The sequence below is a fragment of the Lissotriton vulgaris genome, chromosome 5 (genome assembly GCF_964263255.1).
Source record: "Lissotriton vulgaris chromosome 5, aLisVul1.2, whole genome shotgun sequence".
Classification (NCBI taxonomy): Eukaryota; Metazoa; Chordata; class Amphibia; order Caudata; family Salamandridae; genus Lissotriton; species Lissotriton vulgaris.
Window position 1 is genome coordinate 1,272,901,044 of NC_141693.1, and position 19,905 is coordinate 1,272,920,948.

The 19,905-nt window shown below is 45.2% G+C and overlaps 1 pseudogene; it reads right to left on the bottom strand.

The window, feature by feature from the left end:
* Window positions 1-1,270: 1,270 nt before the first annotated feature.
* On the bottom strand, window positions 1,271-1,379 carry LOC147712448 (5S ribosomal RNA; annotated as a pseudogene).
* Window positions 1,380-19,905: the final 18,526 nt, after the last annotated feature.

Below are 19,905 nucleotides of genomic sequence, written 5' to 3' on the forward strand. Positions count from 1 at the left end.
ACACACTTGGAGCCTGTAGCCACTCTCTGTCCTGCTGTCCTCCAAACCGAATTTGATAATGACCATGGTATAGCGGCAGCATGCTGAAGTGACCTTAAGCCGATGCACAGAGCACTATCAACTGTTCCATAATTAGTATTTTGGTTTGCCTTCTTACACTTCCCCTACATTTACATTGACACTTACATCACTCATTGTTGATCAAAGGCTCTGCTGCCTGTATTTTCTTGGAAAACAAGCTGAACTACAGTAGACTCCCTTCAGATACTGTTAGACACCTCTGACTAGAGGCATAAATTGTTTTTTTTTCTTGAGTAGTATTTATGAGTTTGTGCCTCCTGTTGTACATTATGAGAGTTTGTGAACAAGGCACACCTTGTGCTGTGGTATTCTTGAGTAGAAGTCCCATTTTTAGGCAGAGCCTGAGCCAGCGAGCATGCGCTGCCCTGGAAATCTGCTGTAGTCGAGTATGGAAGAGAAACCCCGCCCCTTCTCTGCCCATATTTGTCATTGGCTTCTGTGTTTGTCCTTCGTAAATAAAGGCTTTTGATTAAGTAATCAGTTTGTTAGTCCCTCCTTAGTACCGCCTTGTCTTTATTTGTAGCTACTGGCCCCTTTACTTCGTTGTTACACGGTATTTGACTTGTAAGCACTATTTTCTTTATTGAGTTTCTCCTCCTTCAGGCACCATGACACAACGTGTTTTGCATCATGTTCAGGGCTGCGCCATGCCCGCTTTCACTTCCCAAGCAGACAATGGGGGCCGCATTGTCCCTACCTCAGAGCCGGACGCATTCCTGCTCCGAGCATGTTGGTGTGTACTGAGTGTTCACGTCTGTGCGTATAGAAGAGATAGTGAGGCGAGGGTCTGGGTACTGCCAGGGCCCTTGATGTCACCGGCCTGGCTCTCTGCCTCAGCCCGCCCTGCTCCCGGGCTGCTGGGGACAGCGAAGAGAGGGGGGCCTGGAACTGGAGCTGGGTTGGTGCAGCCCATCAGCTGCAGCTTGCAACAGCTCCCTGCCGACCGGCAGAAGAAAAGCCTTAGCTGGGGGTCCTCTGTCCTGTCTTAGGACAAAAGCTTTCTTTATTGTCTTTCAGTTTTGAAATGGAAAGTTAAGGGCCACGCATATTGTAAACTTGATGCCAGTTTCTTCATAAAGGAATAAATGAAAAAGAGCAGAATCAATTTTTTTTTAAAGTGCCTGATTGAGGAAGATTCTTTGGGATTGTGGGACAGATGATCTCCACCTAGTGTGAGCGAGAGGCAAAGTGCCTACAGCACCTGATATTCCCAGGTGGTCTCCCATCCAAGTACTAACCAGGCCCGACCCTGCTTAGCTTCCGAGATAGGGTGCATTCAGGGTGGTATGGCCGTAGGCATTAGAGGCTGCCATTGCAAGCCTCTTGTGCTAACACAGCCCGAGTGTCTGAAGCAGGCTATTCTCATGCACATTTGCACACTTCCCTTCAACAACTGTCCTTCTTTGCAAGCTTGCTACAGATAGCCAAGCACAGACCTATCTTACACAAGCCTTGCACTTGCTTATTTTCCACTCATACACAGGCTCGGACCTCCCTTTAGATGCAAGCTCGAGCGCTAGCAAACCTGCAGCCTGGGATTTTCACCAAGTGCCTAGCGTTCCTTTGCACTGAGCTCTAAGGCACGCTATCTGGCCAGTTCTCTATTTGGTATCACTGAACAGCGCATTAGCATCATGTGTGTGATTGGATAGCGAATGCAGGTGGCAGGAGAGGGTAGAAGGTAACAGGAGAATCTATGAAGTAGTTCTGCAGGAGAAGATACTATGCCTGACCTGGTGGGTTCATGCTTCTGTATGTTCACAGGCTGGTAATGTTGGGGTAGAGCTTTGGTTTTATCTCTCCTGAGGTAAGATTGTGTGACCAGGCGCAAGATGTCTTTTTGAGACGAGCTTGCAGTTGTCCTATTGCTGAAGGTTGGTAGGTTGGGGAAGTAGTGTCTGGGACGTCCTGTAAACAAGCATTTGCAATGCAATAGTTCTGACATTTGCAAGAGTTTAAGCTATTAGCATTGGAAATGATGTTCCTTTTATTTATGTTTTAAAATCCAAAACATAAATAAAAGGCATTGCCATTTACAATGCCAATAGCTGAAACTCGTGTAAATGGGATACCTATTGCAATGCAATGGCTTGTTTACTGTGCTTGAGCATGCATGCGGTTTGTCTTTATCTCAATTACTTTTGTTCTTAATAGGGTATGGGGCACGTAAATGTGATGAAATAGAAATTGCATTAACCCCTTCGATGCGCAGGATGGCCGGGAGCCGTCGTGCGCATCAGTGCTCAGGTGCGCAGGATGGCTCCTGGCTTTACGCTCACATGGCACTGGTAATTCCTCTGGTGCAGGCACCAGAGGGATTTTGTTTTTTCCCCAACAGCCAAAGAGTTTCCCCAGCTCCCGAGGCTCTTCCCCTGGTTTCCCTGAAATGACGATCAGTGTGCACATCGCGCTGTCGTCATTTCATAGAAACTGAAATGATCCTTTAGGCTCGTTACAGTTTCACTTTCTATGTGCTCAGGGGGCTATCTTAGCCCCCCAAGCACACAAAAAGACGGGAGAGGTGTCATGGGAAAGGGGAGAAGCTCCCCATTCCAATAGTACCCCTTCCTAGTGGATCCCTGCTTGGGGATCGCCCCAGGAGGGCACCTCAATCGCATGGGTAGGGCCAAGTTACCAGCGACAGCCCAGGGCCCAAAACGCATTGAGGAGACATCAAAATTATGGCTGGTTTTGCAAGGGGTGTCAACTGGGTTTTTGGCCCCGGGCTCGGCGGCTATCTTAGAAAACCTACCAAACCCACACATTTCTGAAAACTAGATACCCGGGGGAGTCCAGTGAGGTATGGCTTGCATGGACCCCCCAATGTTTTCCTACCCAGAATCCCTTGCAAACCTCAAATTTAGCAGAAAAAAATCTGATTTTTCTTACATCTCTGTGAGGGTCAGTTCTGGAATCTGCATGGATCCACAAATATCCTACCACCCAGCATTCCCGATAAAAATTGTACCTCACTTGCGTGGGTAGGTCAAGAACCCGCATAAGGCAAGGGCCCAAAACGTATTGAAGAGACATCAAAATTACCCATCACAAAACAATCTGGTTTTGCAAGGGGTGTCACCTGGGGTTTTGGCCCCGGCTCTGCGGCCATCTTGGGAAACTACCAAACCCATACATTTCTGAAAACTAGACACCCAGGGGAGTCCAGCGAGGTAAGGCTTGAGTGCATCCCCCAAAGTTCTCCTACCCAGAATCCCCTGCAAACCTCAAATTTAGCTGAAAAAAATACATTTTCCACATATTTTTGTGTGACATCACCGTGCTGGCACAAATGTCCTACCCTACAGCATTCCTCTCAGTCTCCCAGTAAAATGCCAAAACTGTATAAAAAATGTTGGTTTTCTGCCAAAAGTCTGTCAGTCCCTGAAAGCTGGGAAAATTGTGATTTCAGCCCCACAAACCCTTTGTTAATACCATTTATAGGGAAAAAGTAGACACTTTAATTTGCAGCACTTTTTCCCCATTTAAAAATAAATAAAAAATGTTGCTGTATTTTGGCTAATTTCAGGGTCCCCTCCAGGGGAATCCACAAACCCTGGATACCTTTAGAATCCCCATGATGATGGAAGAAAAGCACGCAAATTTGGCGTGGATACCTTATGTGGTCAAAAAGTTACAGGGGCCTAAGTACAAACTACCCCAAATAGCACAAAAAAAGGCTTAACATGGGAGGTAGGGGGGAGGGACTAGCAGCGAAGGGGTTAAGTGGCTAAACTTACGATCTATTTTTTTATTTATTTTTCTCATCCCTGGTAACCACATTTATTTCCTTCCCAATTTAAACCACATCAATGCTTTCAATAATTTCAGATGTCTCACTTCCTCAGCGTTAGACATGGCCCTTTTGACAGGTTTGTCCACAAACTTTTTTCCTCCTATTTTTTGTGATCCTGTTTATATAGGCTATAGGTTTCTGGACACTTTACCACTGCTGATCCGTGCTAACGTGCATATGCTGTCTGTATAAATTGACAATGATTGGTTATTTATGATTGGCATATTTGATTTACTGGTAAGTCCCTAGTACAGTGCACTGTGTGTGCCTGGGCCTGTATATCAAATGCTACTAGTGGGCTTGCAGCAATGGTTGTGCCACCCACATGAGTAGCCCTGTAAATGTGTCTCAGATCTACCAATGTAGTGTCTGCGTGCGCAGTTTGTAACTGCCATGTTGCCCTAGCAAGTGCACCCACTTGCCAGGCCACCACCTTCCCTTTCCTTACATTTAAGGCTCCTCTAAAATAGGCCCAAGGTACCCCTATGGGTAGGGTGTAGTGTATGTGAAAGGTAGGACATGTACTGGTGTGTGTGACATGTCCTGATAGTGAAATACAGGGTAATTCGTTTTTCACTATTGAAAGGCTATCTGTCCCATAGGCTCTGTGAAGCTGCACTGTAACTATTTTACATGTGTAGCTTACCATAGGGATAAGATGGAAAAATTAGGCTCTCCGAACACAGAATTTATTAATGCACCTTTTGGTAAAGGTGATTTTTAAATTCTGTGTCTGGAAATGCCACTTTCAGAAAGTGGGCATTTTCTTAATTTACCATTCTGTGCGCCTCCGGCTGTTTGTGTATTCAGCATCTGGTGTTTGAGTGACTGGATCTGGGATGTCCAATTACTCTAGACAGTCACTGAGGAGATTGAGGTGTGCCCTGCCTTGCCTGTATGACTCATCGCAGTGCTGAATAGAGCTGGTCTGCATTTAAAGTGGTGGGAGGAATTTTGCTTGCACCTGAATAGGCTGTGTCTCCTTTTTCACAATGCTGTGCCCACCCCCTGTGGTCATGCTTCTCCAGGGAGGACAGGACTGCTTTGGACTGGGTTCAGAGACTCTTACAGCAACAGGAACAATGACAATTTGGGGTATAAGAATTACACCTAAAACCCAAGTATTTTTAGATTACTTCAAGGAACAAGAGTACCCTGTCAAGAAGAAGAGCGGAAGGACTATGTGAGGAGCCCTGCCTTTTCTGTGTGTGGGGTCTGACAGCAGAAGGAAGCGCCAGCCACCCTGTTGGACCACCCTTCAGTGGAGACATATCTCCAGGCAAGCTCTGACGCCGGCATGCGGTTTGCCATAGCAACTGTAAACCAGCCCCTGACAACTGTCCATGCATCGCAGAGTGGAGCAGTGCCTCCCAGCCCATGACAATGGGGAAAGCTCAAATGTAGCTGGATCAATGAGAGGCCGTGCAAGGAGCTGAGTCTTCACAGCTCCATTTGCCAGGTGTAGCAGCTGCCCCGTGTTGTGGTGGGCAACTGCCTTGACCAACCGCGGGGGACCCTGTGAGGTCGAAACCACTGAGTGGAGGTGGTCCTCCCCTCCCCCGCCCTGAGGCATAACTTGTGGGGGTATTTCATGTGGGTGAAGCCACGATTGATGGTAGCACGCAGTCGTTCACACAGCCTGGGATACCTCACCGAGTTGATCTGTTTATCGTCGCAGCCTACCCTTTTAGGTAGGCCCATTTTGTGCAGGGTGATGTCTACATGATCAGTGTCAATGCAGGGCCTGTGTTCTAATGGCTGGTGACGTGACTGCATGATAAGTAATAATGCAACACCAGAATCGTTACTTGGTTCACTGCTGGTGTTTATGACAATTGCATATGGCAAAATGTGTATGACAGGTGCAACTCATTAGTATTTACTTATGTACTACGTGTTAAGCTCATGATAATTGTCCACTCAGCAAACTGTCTATGATTTATGTGATTGGGACTCTAATGTGCATTATATATAATATACAGTGATGGTGGTCTAATGGGCTTGGTAAACATCCATTTGTACGTTGTCATTACATTGCGTACCATTACTACGCAAGCGTTACAACGCATGCGCTGTAATAACGCATAGCCATTTTTACGCATGTCATTACATCGCATGCGCTGTAACAACGCATGTGTTGTAATGCGAACCACATCGTTGTGAGGAAACTGAAGCGTTTCCTCACAACGATGGGCAACGATCACAGCCCTTCTGATGACGCAGGAAGGAGAACAGGGGACACGAGGAGAGAGAGGTAAGAGGGGCGGTTTTTAGGGGCTTATGGTAGGGGAAGGGTCATGCAGGGGGTAGTCTTTTAGTCTTTTAGGGTTAAGGGTAGTGTTGTGTCTGAGGAGTAGTGTTTTGGGGTTTAGGGTAGTGTTGTGTTGTTAGTAGTGTAGGGTAGTGTAGTATAGTGTTTTGGGGTTTAGAGTAGTTTCGGGGGGTCGTGCAGGGGATTGTTTGAGTGTAGGAACAGGACTGGGGGTCGGGCAGGGTTGTGCAAGGGGTAGTGTTTTAGGGTTTAGTGTAGTGTTGTGGTGTTTATGTAGTGTAGGGTAGTGTTTTAGGGTAATGTTGGAGTGTCGTGCAGGGTAGTGTTGTGTATGGAGCGAACTGGGGGAAGGGTGAGGGTCGTGCAGGGGGTAGTGTTTTAGGGTTTAGGGTAGTGTTGTGGTGTTAGTGTAGAGTAGGGTAGTGTTTTAGGGTTCAGGGTAGTATTGGGTTTTGTGCAGGGTAGTGTTTGGGTGTAGGGACAAGACTGGTGGTCGGAGGAGGGTTGTGCAGGGGTAGTGTTTTAGGGTTTAGTGTAGTGTTGTTTGTGTAGTGTAGGGTAGTGTTTTAGGGTTTAGGGAAGTGTCAGGGTGTCGTGCAGGGTAGTGACTGGGTGTAGGAACAAGACTGGGGTCCGGGGAGGGTTGTGCAGGGGGTAGTGTTTTAGGGTTTAGTATAGTATTGTGGTGTTTGTGTAGTGTAGGGTAGCGTTTTAGGGTTTAGGGTAGTGTTGGAGCGTCGTGCAGGGTAGTGTTTGGGTGTAGGGACAGGACTGGGGGTCGGGGGAGGGTTGTGCAGGGGGCAGTGTTTTAGGTTTAAGGGTAGTGTAGTGGTGTTTACCTTTGCCTATACTACCGAGTTATTTATGATCTACTTATTGTTATGACCATTGCCTGGTGGGCAAAGTGATTGATGAAGTATGTGTATATGTATTCTTATGACAAGTGGCACAGTGATTCATGTAACTGTGGCCCATGTGTTTTTATAATACAAAGGATATTTTTATATATTCCTTGTGTGGAGTCTCTTTTAGTGGAGTGCCTACTGTGTCACTGGTGTGTGTCCGTGTTGTGCAAACGCTTTACACACTGCCTCTGGGATAAGCCTGACTGCTCTGCCAAGCTACCGAGGGGGTGAGCAGGGGTTATCTTGTGTGTGTATCTCCCTTACCCTGACTAGAGCGGTCGATTTTGCCTGGCTTAGGTGTACACCCTAACAAGCCAGGAACTCCATTTCTAACACTCAACTATAGTGTAAAGGTAGAAACTTACGAGAGGAAGTGGCTCAAAATACCTTCCATAGACAACCTAACATGTCTCACATTAGGAGTGAATAGTAGGCATGGGCGGAAAATCCGTTCCGCTCGCGGATTTTGCGGATTTTCGGGAAATCCGCAATCCGCGAGATTTGCGAATTTCCTGCAAAATCCGCAAATCCGCGAGCAGCGGATTTTGCTCGCACTGCTCGCACTGTTCGCGTGAGTTCGCGCCCCGCGAATAAGTGCGAAATTGCAGAAATATGATCTAAGCAAAACTGAAAGTAACTACTTACCAGGTTCAAAAGTTCAGGCACATCATTAGTAGCCATTTCCTGTAGTGCTTCCTGAGGGGCCCCTCCAGAGTTCAGTTGCCAGTTGAAACTATTATGTGACCCTGCTCTGAACCTCAGAATAGTTACACATATGCCACAAAGGTCATGAATTACAGCTAAGGGAGACAAGCAGGAGCCAGGCTGGAAGTTAAAATCCATTAATCAGCCCCTAATTCATTATTGTCAGTTGGGGCAGGGCAGGTGTTGTAACTAATTTTGCAACAATGAAAGCACTTAGCAAGTGCAAAAGATCACTAATCAGGGCGCACTAAGGAAGCAGGTGCCAGCTAAAAAAATATTCTGTGACACATTAATCAGCCCCAAATTAATTCAGGTCACTTGAGGCAGGGAAGGTGTGCTTTGCTTTGCCGAAAATAATGTACACTGGACAACCAGAGGGTGTGGTGATGAAACAGAGGGTGGCATGGGTGGGCCAGAGGGTGGCATGAGTAGTCAGAGAGTGGCAGTGGTGACAGAGAGTGGCAGTGATGAAGAAGAGTGTCCCAAACAGGTTGGACACGTAGAAACAACAAGTTCGCAAAACTTGCGACCCGACAGGTAAGTTCGCAAATTGCGAAATTGTAAAAACCCTCGCGAACTGGCAGAAACACGGGCGAACACAAAAAAAAAAAAAATCCGCAAATTCGCGGGAATTCGCGGATTTTGCGGATTGCGAGTTCGCAAATCCGCAAATTCGCGGATTGCCAATCCGCAAAATCCGCTCATGCCTAGTGAATAGTTCATGTACATTCTAACTCCGAGTCTACAGGAACAAGAATGGTTGCCATTGCAGCTTTGTACTCTTCGCTTTTCTTCTTGCCCAGTTAATGACAGTGAGATGGGCTTTCTCAATACCAGCCCCTTTCAATCTCAACTGGCGTTCTCTGACCCTGGTGTGCACTTTATTTATTCTTTTCCTGACATCAGCTGCTTTCTTTTCATTCTTGTTCCTGTAGACTCGGAGTTAGAATGTACATGAACTATTCACCCACCTGTCTCTGTACTTTTGCTATTATCAATTTGTTCTGAGCTTTATGTGGAGAACAAAATCTACATGTCATGTTACTGGTTCTTCTTTACCATCTTCATCTTTTACAGACCACAACCCTTATTCTGTTCTTTCAACGAATATGGATAGCTCTGAGAGCACTACACCACTCTCCAATATAGGAACATTGGTAGCCTCTTCCAGTTTTCCGTTTTCCGCCAATAAACTAACTCCTAAATTGTCTACATCATCTTCTGGAAAATGTGTCAAAAGAGATTCTCCTTCGTCCGCTACATCTCCTCCACCAAATGCTATGGAAGTGCTACTTGAGGAGATTTGTGCTCTGCGACACTTCATGGAGGAAACAAATAAACATTTCCAGGCTTTGGATGACAAGTGGTCTACTTTGGAAAATAGGGTTATGCAGATTGAACAATAAGTAGGCTTTGTTCAGGTTGTGGCGAACCAAGTTCCTTTAATGAAATCCGCAATCTTACTACTCTAAAACACAGGGAGAATCTTGAGAACCATGACAGACGGAATAACTTGCGCATAAATGGTTTGGCAGAAGGCTTGGAAGGCTCAGACCCCATTTCATTCTTTAAATTATTCCTTTCACAAGTTCTTGATATTTCCAGCTTTCCTGTCCTGAGCATTCAAAGAGCACACCATTTGGGTCGCAGCCCAACTATCGCGGCTTCTTCATCCAAACCTAGAGGAATCATCCTATACTTCTTGGAATATACAGATTTATTGAAAATCTTGCAAGCAGCTAAACTCAAAAGTTGTGTCTCATGGCAAGGCTCCAATCTCTTCTTTGCTTAAGCTTATGCCAAAGAGACAGCAGATCGAAGGAAAAGTTCTTAGATATGAGACTAGCACTCCGTTCTCTCAATGCCAGATTTGGTCTCTTCCATCCGTGTCTCTTCAAAGTTACATATAAAAACAGAACTAGGAATTATGAGAACCCTGCTTTACTGCAAATTTCTTAGATCAATGCAGAGAGGAAGATATTGATGTGTCCAGACTTGCTACTGTTTAATTTTGTGGTGTTGGTTGGTTTAATATGCTCTGTTTTTTCAGAGATTGTTGTTTGTTCTTGTTTAGTTAAATTTTTCTAGGTTCCCTTTGTGATGCTTATCTGTCATGTTTTTCTTTTTTGTTAGGTGTGGATTTTCTTTCATACATGATTTCTGTTATCCCTGGTTTCCATGGATGATGCCCTCCCTCCCTGGTACTCCGTGAGTTGCCTGATAGGTTGTGTCATTTTCCTCATGTGGCTTCACCACCCTCCTCTTGTTCATGTTTTTTGTAGTTGGTTATTATGATTTCGCATTTCACGGCATATGTTTCTTTCATGCTTTCCTTGATTAATCTCCATTGTTCCAACCACTCTATCTTTATCTGATACTTTTTTCCCTTCACTAATAATTTCTCCTTTTTCCTTTTCTCTTTTTCCACTTGCTTCTTATTTTCTGCTTACACCGTTCTTTGTCATACTCTCCCTTTTCATAACTACTTATTTCCTTCTCTATACCACTCAATTTTTCTGGTACAGTTTTGCAAATTTTTCACTAAATACTATTACTTATAAAATATTGTCAGTTTTTAGCTGTTATAAGTATTGTGATATAATGTTTATGTCATATCGACTGTTGTAAATGGCTCTGACGGTTGTGTCATGGAATGTTGAAGGTTTGGGTTCTCCTATAAAGCGTCAAAGGGTTTTATCTCATTTATCTAATTTAAAGTGTGATATAGCCTTACTACATATCATGTTCTAGATAGGGAAATTCCTAAACTTAAAAGACAATGGGTTGGTCATATTTTTGCCTCTCCTAGTGCAGGAAATAGGAATGGTGTAGCCATTTTATGTCATAAAAGTCTTGACTTAAAGACTCTTTCACAAGATGCTGATGATGTGGGAAGGTGGGTTTTTGCTTCATTGTTAGTGAACAATATGCCCTTGACTCTTTTTAATCTTTATGAACCTACTGCCCCAGATGTTGTTTTCTGGCCTACAATATTATCTACATTGATTATCTAAATTGATGTCCTTTCAAGATGAATACTTATTAGTTGGTGGGGATTGTAATTTAGTTATAGCCTCTAATATTGACCGTAATTCTCAATCTAAATTAACTTCCTCTCCTATGCACTCTCAGTTCACTTCCATTATTCAACAACGGTAATTGGTGGATGCTTAGCGCGTATGCAATCCTACACTTCGAGAATAAACATTCTTTTCTCCTGTACAATCTTCCCAATCTCGCTTAGATTATTTGTTTATTTCAAAAGCACTCACTCAATTCTTTTCGAATTGTCCGGACCTCTCAGTGGGCATCCCTCTGACCCTGCCATGGACAGATCACTCTCTAATACCTGCCTCATGGGGAAGCACAATCCCATTTCAAACACCCAATATAGCCACCCGGAAGGAACGTAATTGGGCCAAACTTCCCCAAGCCGAATGGGCAACCTCTCTAGAAGCCTCGAGACCAACCTCTAATGGGGATCCCTCTATAGCCAACGAAAACTTTAACAACTGGATTCTAAACTCTCTAGATTCCGTTATCCCCATCACCACTATTAAAACAAAATGCACCAACAAGAGCGCCCCCTAGTACTCCCAGGATCTATGAGAACAAAAATGCCAATGCAAAAAATTAGAGAGAAACTAGCGCTTAGACTATACCCTCTCCAGGAAAATCGTATACAGAAACGCAATAAAAACCTATAAGAATGGAATTAGAACTGCGCAAGCATCATATTACGAGAGCAAGATTAATGAGGCAGCCTCTAAACCAGTGGTCTTCAATCTGTGGGGCGCGCCCCCCAGGGGGGGCGCGCCGACATTCCAGGGGGGGCGCGGCACTCCTGCCGAAAAGCTTCCCTTTGTGGAGTTGTTTTTCTCTTTCTTTTCGTCACGCAAGGAGTCATACAATTCAGATTGGCCTGCTGCTCCGGCTTGTCCCAATCAGCATGTAGAACGTCACCAGCGACGTTCCACCAATGGGAGTGGCAGCAGCTGCAATTGCAGGAAGTGCCACGAAATTTGTGGCTTTAAAGCCCCTGCATTGGAAGGTAGCTGCCTTTCCTGCTTTCCTTTTTGGATGTTTTCCGCCTCGTCTCGCTGTGAAGGCTTGCTGTGATCGGCCCCTCATCGCCGGAAAGGACTCTGTGCCCCTCATCGCCTCCTCGCTGGAAAGGCTTGCTGGAATCGGCCCCTCATCGCCGGAAGGGACTCTGTGCCCCTCATCGCCTCCTCGCTGGGAAGGCTTGCTGGAATCGCCTCTCCTCTGCGTGTGCCTCTCGTTGGAATCTGCGTGACCCCCATCATCGCTGGAATCTGCCCTCAGCGCTGGAATCTGCCCTCATCGCTGGACTGCTGGTAAGAGGACTTTGTAGAAGTGGGGGGTGGGGTGTTCCGGCCGTTTTTGTGTGTACATAGCGCGAAGTCAGAGGGGGGTGGGGGGCGGGGGGTACACAAGCGAGGCTTCCTTGCACTTGAACGCTGGTGGCAGCAAGCAGTCTGAGAATGGATTTCTCCTCTAAAGGGGACAAACGCAGAGGCAAGCCATCCTTTTTAAGTCATTTGTCGCATTGAACGTGAATGCCGTCCTCCTGCCGTATGCCTCCTATGTGCTGTTCCCTCTGAATGTTTAGAGCAGTTTTGCCATCAGCCTGTTCCAAGTGATCGGAATGGCTTTGCGCTCTACGTCCCTCTGTTTTACACATGCAGTCTATTTCCAATGCCGAGGCTAGTGTGTCTGGGTGTACTCAAGGTACAGGGCAGTTTCCTGAAAGGCTGGCAACTTCAGAATCCTATGTGGAGTGTGGTGTTTGACTGGCATGTACCTGGATCTACAACAGTCCACTCTGTGAAGTCAGTGATGCAGGGTCTGCTGAAGTCAAACATGTCTGGCAGTGGCCTGTCTCCCTCACATTATTGGTGCCCTTAAAATGTGCCTGCCCAGTGCTTAATTTGAACTGGTGCTTGCAGGTGGGGCCTAGTAGCACTTATTTTTAGGGACCAGCAATTATTTTCCCCCAAAAGAATTTTACCCCGAGAAAGAGACAAAAACACACAAGGGGGAAAGAAGAAGGTGAGTATGTGTCTCGCCACCTAGATTGCCGACTTTGGTGCTGGAAACAAAGGTTCGAGCCTCAGGGTCGCACCCACATCCTGTGAATCTGGGCAAATCACTTAATCCCCCTGTGCCTGAATATGACCTTTTTTTTGTGGAGAAAGACGGAAAAATAGTGAGAAAGCAGGAATGGAAGGAACCTGATAAGAGTGAAGAAGTGATGGATGGCGGATTAAAGAGGCATGGGTTGGATGCAAGACTATGCAGCCCTGGTATTCAGCGTTCCTACCTTCGATAGCGTGGGCCATGGGCTTCTAAGCAAAAGTTTGGGCACCTGCACTTATTATGTTGGTGGCCGCCTTTCGAGAAAACAGAAGGGTTCCATCACTATCCAGTCCACCTCTGAGAATGGATGCGTGGCAAAATTAAACAGACAACTGACACATTCATGCCCAGTTGCCTGGTTCTGGCAAATTTGACCAGCAATTTCTTGAAACCAACTTGAGTCACATACCCAGGGTTGGATTGGGATTTAAAATCGGCCCGGGCACGCTACAAAAAGTGGACCACATTTGCATTTAGCCTTTCTGCAAAACACTGCTTCCGTGAAATTTTATTTAAAAAAAGGTGTGGGGGGGGGGGGGTTAAAAAAATGCACAGATTAGTGTACACTAGTGAAACACACCTGAAAACAAGGGAGGCCACTTCTGCTCAGACCCCCTGCCCGTACTCAATATGCACATATTAATGAGCCGAACCAGTGGGAGAAAGAGAGTGACACCTCTGCAGTTGATAAAAGGGAGGTAATGGACGCCCCTCTGCCTCCTGAAAGGCCACTCAGGCACTCACAGGGGCGCTGGCAGCATTGAACAATGCAGAAACCACCCAAATCGGCCCACCAGGCTGCTCAAAAAAGCAGCCCACAGCTGGAACTAGACACCGGCCCCTCGGGCATTGGATGTCTTTTACCTTCTCAAAGTCAGAGGGGGGCAGGGGTGGGGGGTGTTGTACTGAATGCCTGCTTGGCCGGTTCCTCCACACCTGGCTTGAACTGGCAATGGCTATTCATCCTTTCTGCCCACGTGAAAAAGCCAGGCTCTGACCGAGGGCAGCAAAGTATTTCACTGTGTGGAAGATGCAAGAAATGCTTGATAATGAGAAGAGACGTGGTGAATATTTACTTGAGTTTTTCCCCAAACCTGTAGCTCTGTTTCTTCATAGGACGTTTTGTAAATGTCAAGTCATGCACTCCTGTCACAGTCCGCGTGGGTCTTTGGGTTGACTCAATTAAAACTTTGATTTATTCCTCTCTCTTTTTTGTTTTGCACAGCCGGTTTAAATGCCTTTTACTCATGTTTCACTGCTGTTCACACTGGGTTCCACACATGGAAATCCCAAAAGATTTGGGGACATTTGTTTGACGTTTACAATGTTGAATGAGGTGTTAGGATACACTTAAGTCAGAGTTTTTCCATCAGGGGTCACCATCCCAGAGCGATGCCTTCAGTGGTACCTTTAGGGCAGCAGCCCCTGGGCCTGCACAAAGAAGCTAAATTACACCATTCCAAATCTGTTTGTAATTATTTGGGGAATGTAGAACGAAGTATGTATTCATTTGTAATGTGACTTTTCTGTCATTGTTTCCTTTCAGTCACGGATCTTTCAGGCAGCTCTAGAACACAATGTAAAGTGCTTTCTATTTCTATTTGCTATTCAAAGTATGCACAGATAAGTGCTGAAAATTCAGTGGCTGCTTTTTTTGAACCGCCTGGGATTTTTCCCAATATATCAAGGTCGTATCTTAACCAATGGAGTCATAGCTTTGGCATATTTAGCTTTATATTTTGAATACAAATTTCAAAAAGGTATAGAGTGGCAGTACGGAGTATCCCAGGAGCCCTCCTTGTTCTGTTCCAGATGCCTTTCAGCTGCACATGTTGTATGAACACTTTTTGATGCTGTAGATTACGTGTTTTTTTCCCAGTGCTCTTTTGCCCTGGCCGTCCGTCTGTAATATTGCACCCATAGCGAACAGTCAAAAAACCACAATTAAGACCTGAAGTTGAGATTCAAAGGCAGTGCAAGTGTCTCACAGTACCTGCCACTGGGTCCTAAAATTGTTCCAAAATGCATGCAATCCTGCGCTTCTCTGCAGAGTGCACATTACATTAGTCACGTGTGCCAGTTGTGATTCTGTGCAAAGGTCCAAGGAGGAACTGCACAGGTGTTGAAATGTTAACATGGCACGAGTAAAATAAAATGTGTGCTTACAGGAGAGTGGGTGTATTGTGTATGGGGGACATTGAAGTGAAGGAGCCTCAAGGAAGCAATCAATTTAACAAATTAAAAAAATGGAAAGCTAATGTGCTCCTGCCAGAAATCAAATTTTTAACTGGCAGATCATGGCCATCTTACCAGCCATCAGGACGTCAACTAATAACTTGAGAACATGCAAGTAATATTTCTTCAACATTTTCTCTTCATTGCAAGGGAAAAAGATCCTTGGTCGCTAGGCTGTGGACTCCCATTCAAGCAGAAGAAACATCTGAGGAAGTGAATAAGAAGGTACGCATTTGTCTTTGAGTGATGGGTGAAGAGGCAGGGCTGAAGTTTGCCCTCACTTACCTTTGAACAAGTAACTCCCAGAGCCTCATCGGTGGTATACAGTATATACATACAGCAGCAATTTTGGGAGCACCTACGTAAAGGCTGGATGAGCTGGAATTACTTTTTTGCCACTTACCACAGAATTATGCTTTTATCCAAATGTATTTTATTTAAAACATAAGATATTTTTTTAAAAGATTTTTTTTTGCAACTACAACGTTAAAGACCTCCTGTACCTCCTGCAGCTGTAACATTGCAGCCATTTACTATTCATTAACATGCAGCTTCAAATTTTGTATCTTAGGTTAAGCAAACATTTGATATGGATCGTTTTATGCTCCGAAAAGATGGTGGAGTGCTCAAGCGAAAGGCTGAAACAGAAAGCGACGGAGAGAGAAAAGCTGCAAAAACAAGGAAATATGATTCCTCCTATTTGGATATTGGTTTCACCTGCATTGTTGTTAGTGGAGAAAGTAGACCGCAGTGTGTGATTTGTGGCGTGATCTTAGCTAACGACAGCTTGAAGCCAACCAAACTAAGGCAGCACTTTGAAACGAAACATGGGTCTCTAGCAGGAAAAAGAAGAGATTTTTTTGCCAGGAAGTTGACAGAGATAACCCAGCAGAAAGAAGCGGTGAAACATGTGGCAAATACTCCAGCAAATGCATTAAAAGCTTCATACCAAGTAGCATACCACATTGCCAAAAACAAAAGGCCCTTTGTAGATGGAGAAAAGGTGATTCTCCCAGCATTGCTCGACGTAGCTAGGAGAATGCTTGGTGAAAAAGCAGCAGAGAAGTTCAAAAGTATACCAATCTCAGATACAACAGTTTGCCGCCACATCGCTGACATGTCAGAAAATATCCAGGGACAGCTCATAGCCAGGTTGAAATCAAGTTTGTTTGCTTTACAGCTGGATGAAGCAACTGATGTGTCAAAGGATGCCCACTTAATTGCATATGTTCGTTACTGTTATGAAACACTTGTATTAGAAGATTTTTTATTTTGCAAGCCAATCAAGGGGCGGGCAACAGGATCTGATTTGTTTGCCATGATCAATGACTTCCTGAATATCCATGGCTTAAAATGGGATAACTGTGTTGGAATCTGCACAGATGGTGCTCCTTCAATGTGTGGTGCTAGGGCTGGCCTAAAAGCTAACGTATTGAAAGTGGCTCCACATATTCTTTGGACCCACTGTATGATACACCGGGAAGCCCTTGCTGTTCGAAACATGGACAGCGAACTAGAGGATGTGCTGAATTCTGCAGTAAAAATAGTAAATTTTTTAAAGACCCATCCCACAAGAGCTCGTCTATTTGCAATTTTATGTGCAGAAATGGGAGCTGAGCATGATGGCTTGCTGTTTCATACAGAAGTGCGGTGGCTATCCCGGGGCAAAGTGCTGTCTCGCATCTTTGAATTAAGGAATGAAGTACGGCAGTTTCTTCTGTGTTTGGACCCCGGCAAAGCAGAACAACTATGCAATCCCCGCTGGCTTGTACTTGTAGCATACCTTGCTGACATTTTTAAGAAATTAAATGCCCTGAATCTGTCTCTGCAAGGAGCTGACATGACTTCCTTTAACATGAATAAAAGAATAACTGCATTCAAGAACAAGCTTGAATTATGGAGAAGACTAGTTGAAGAAGGCCTGTTTGAGCAGTTTCCATGTTTAGTAGATGCTCTTGCGGAGACTGAATATGAACTTCCAAGTGTTGCTGAGGTAATAAAAAAGCATCTGACTTCTCTCAGGGACAGTTTGCAAAAGTATTTTCCGGAGGACAACGATCACTTAAATGACTTGGTCTTTCAACCATTTCTGGCAGAGGTGACAAGCCATCTCCCAATCCGTATGCAGGAAGAACTGATTGATCTCCAAAGTGACCGCACTGTGCAGATGCATTTTAGCAAAGTCTCACTGGGAGAGTTTTGGCTGAAGATTTCTGCAGAATATTCAGCTTTGCAAGAAACTGCCATCAAAACTCTCTTGCCTTTCAGCTCGTCCTATTTATGTGAGATTGGGTTCTCAGCACTTGCGGTACTAAAGACCAAGTACCGTTCAAGACTGGATGTGGAACACAACCTGAGGATGGCAGTGGCAAAAATCCATCCGCAGATTGACCGTCTCTGTGGTGAAAAACAGGCACACCCATCACATTAATGTTCGTGGTGTTATTATAAATCTGTCATTTGTAAAACAAAGCATCCTAGTAAAAACAATTTACGCACATTTTATCTTGGAATTTTTTTTTGAGCTGTGTAATAAGCCTCTGTGATTTAACCACATCCACTCACAAACCTACAGTTAACTAAACTCTTATTGCGTTGAACATTATTTACTGGATATGGGCCGGGACACGCGGGTGGCGATCAATTATATAGTGTACCAGATTGCAGAAATTTCTGTCAGGTGGTGGGGGGGCCCGACATTTAAAAAAATTAAGCAGGGGGGGCTCAACCTACAAAAGTTTGAAGACCTCTGCTCTAAACCAAAGGAAATCTATCAAATTGCAAAATCCCTTCTGAAACGCCCTGAAAAAATTCACACTCCCCCCAATCCCCAATCTCGTTGTAATGACCTGGCAGATTTCTTTCACACCAAAATACAAACCAAATACACTTCCTTCCCCCCTGCTCATGCAACAGCCCCAGCATACATCCCTCCTGAGACAAGAATCTTCACTCCAGCAACACTTGCAAACCTTCCCCTACTTGATTCCCTCACACTAAACTCCATTATGCTTCAATTAAAATCCGGATCTCCCAATGACCCAGCTCCACCACGGTCTCTGCAAACAGTTACCACACACATCCTCCCCACCATCCTAGAACTGCTCAATTCCTCGCTAACCACCGGAACTGTACCGCTCCCCTGGAAACAAATCCAGCCTAGACCCAAATATCCCGGGAAACTACCGACCAATATCCCTGTTGCCCTGGCTCAGTAAGATCTTGGAGAAACACATCAATAATGCTTTGACGGAGTTTCTCAAAACCCACCAACTACTCGATTTAACCCAAACAGGTTTTCGACCACTGCATGGAACCGAGACCACCCTCATCAATGTCATGGAAGAGGCAAGGAAGATTACGGATCAGGGAGGGATGGCAGCCGTCATCCTGCTATACCTAAGTGCCGCTTTAGACACTGTAAATCACACGATTTTACTACAGCGGCTGATCAATCTAGGAATTTCATCAACAGCATTCTCATGGTTCAAATCATTCCTGAAGGATCGATCCTTCCAAGTGTTTGAGGGCGACACCACTTCCAGCAGTAAACGTCTCGATTGCGGGGTACCGCAGGGATCCTCCTTAAGTCCCACACTTTTTAATATATACATGAGCCCCTTGCTGAGATTGTCCGCCCCTTTGGGATAAAGATAGTCACCTTTGCGGATGATACTCAGCTAGTGGTGGCTCTCAGCCACTGTCACAACACCCCCAATAGTCTGAAAGACTGTTTGGAGGCAGTAACCTCCTGGATGACATCCTCTTGTCTTAAGCTAAACGGAGACAAAACTGAGCTGATGCTACTAGGCCACCCCCTCACCCTCAACATCGATCACCTCTGGCACACTTGTCTCGGACCCCCCCTGTGCCCAAATACACCATCAAGAGCCTTAGATTTTGGTTGGACAAGTCCCTTAATTTCAATTACCAAGCTGCAAAGCTTTCAACTAGCTGTTTCAGCCTACTCAGGATCATCCGAAAAATCATGTCCCTTCTCCCATTCAACGCCAGACGGATAATGATCCAAGGTCTAATTCTCTCACGCCTGGACTATGGCAATGCCCTCTATTTAGGGACCCCACAATCCACCCTGAATAAACTACAGGTTATTCAGAATTGTGCTGCTCGCACACTACTCCAGATCCCCCATCGCACATCAGTTCATTGGCTCCGGGTTGAAGATAGAATTATATTCAAGGGCCTGTGCATTGCACACAGAGCTTTCTGGAAATCAGGTGCCACAATCAATCACACCCTGGTCACACCTTACCAACCAAATAGACAGCCAAGGTCCACCTCCTCTCATCTGCTTACAGCTTCCAGAATCAAGAAAGCTAGATGTGGTGGTCGCTCCTTTTCTCAAACCACGGCTAAACTCTGGAACTCCCTCCCCCCTCACTTGCGCGCAGAACACAACTTGCTATCCTTCAGAAAAAAGCTAAAAACTCAGCTGTTTAACAACTAGAACAGGCTCCCCATGTTCCCTCACGTGCGTTTTGTCTGCAGCGCTAGGACGCCTCAGGGTAGCTACCGCGCTTTATAAATGTTCTTTTCATTTCATTCATTCATTTCATTTCACAACATATTACTCATTCTGATATTGGTTCTATATTAATTTCTGATCATGCCCCTGTTACTTTAGATTTGGAGCTTTTCCCTCCTACTCAAGGTACAAGAAGATGGAGATTAAACAACTCCCTCCTTTTAGACTCCAATTTTACCCAACAATTTGAGGTTTTGGCTACCACTTT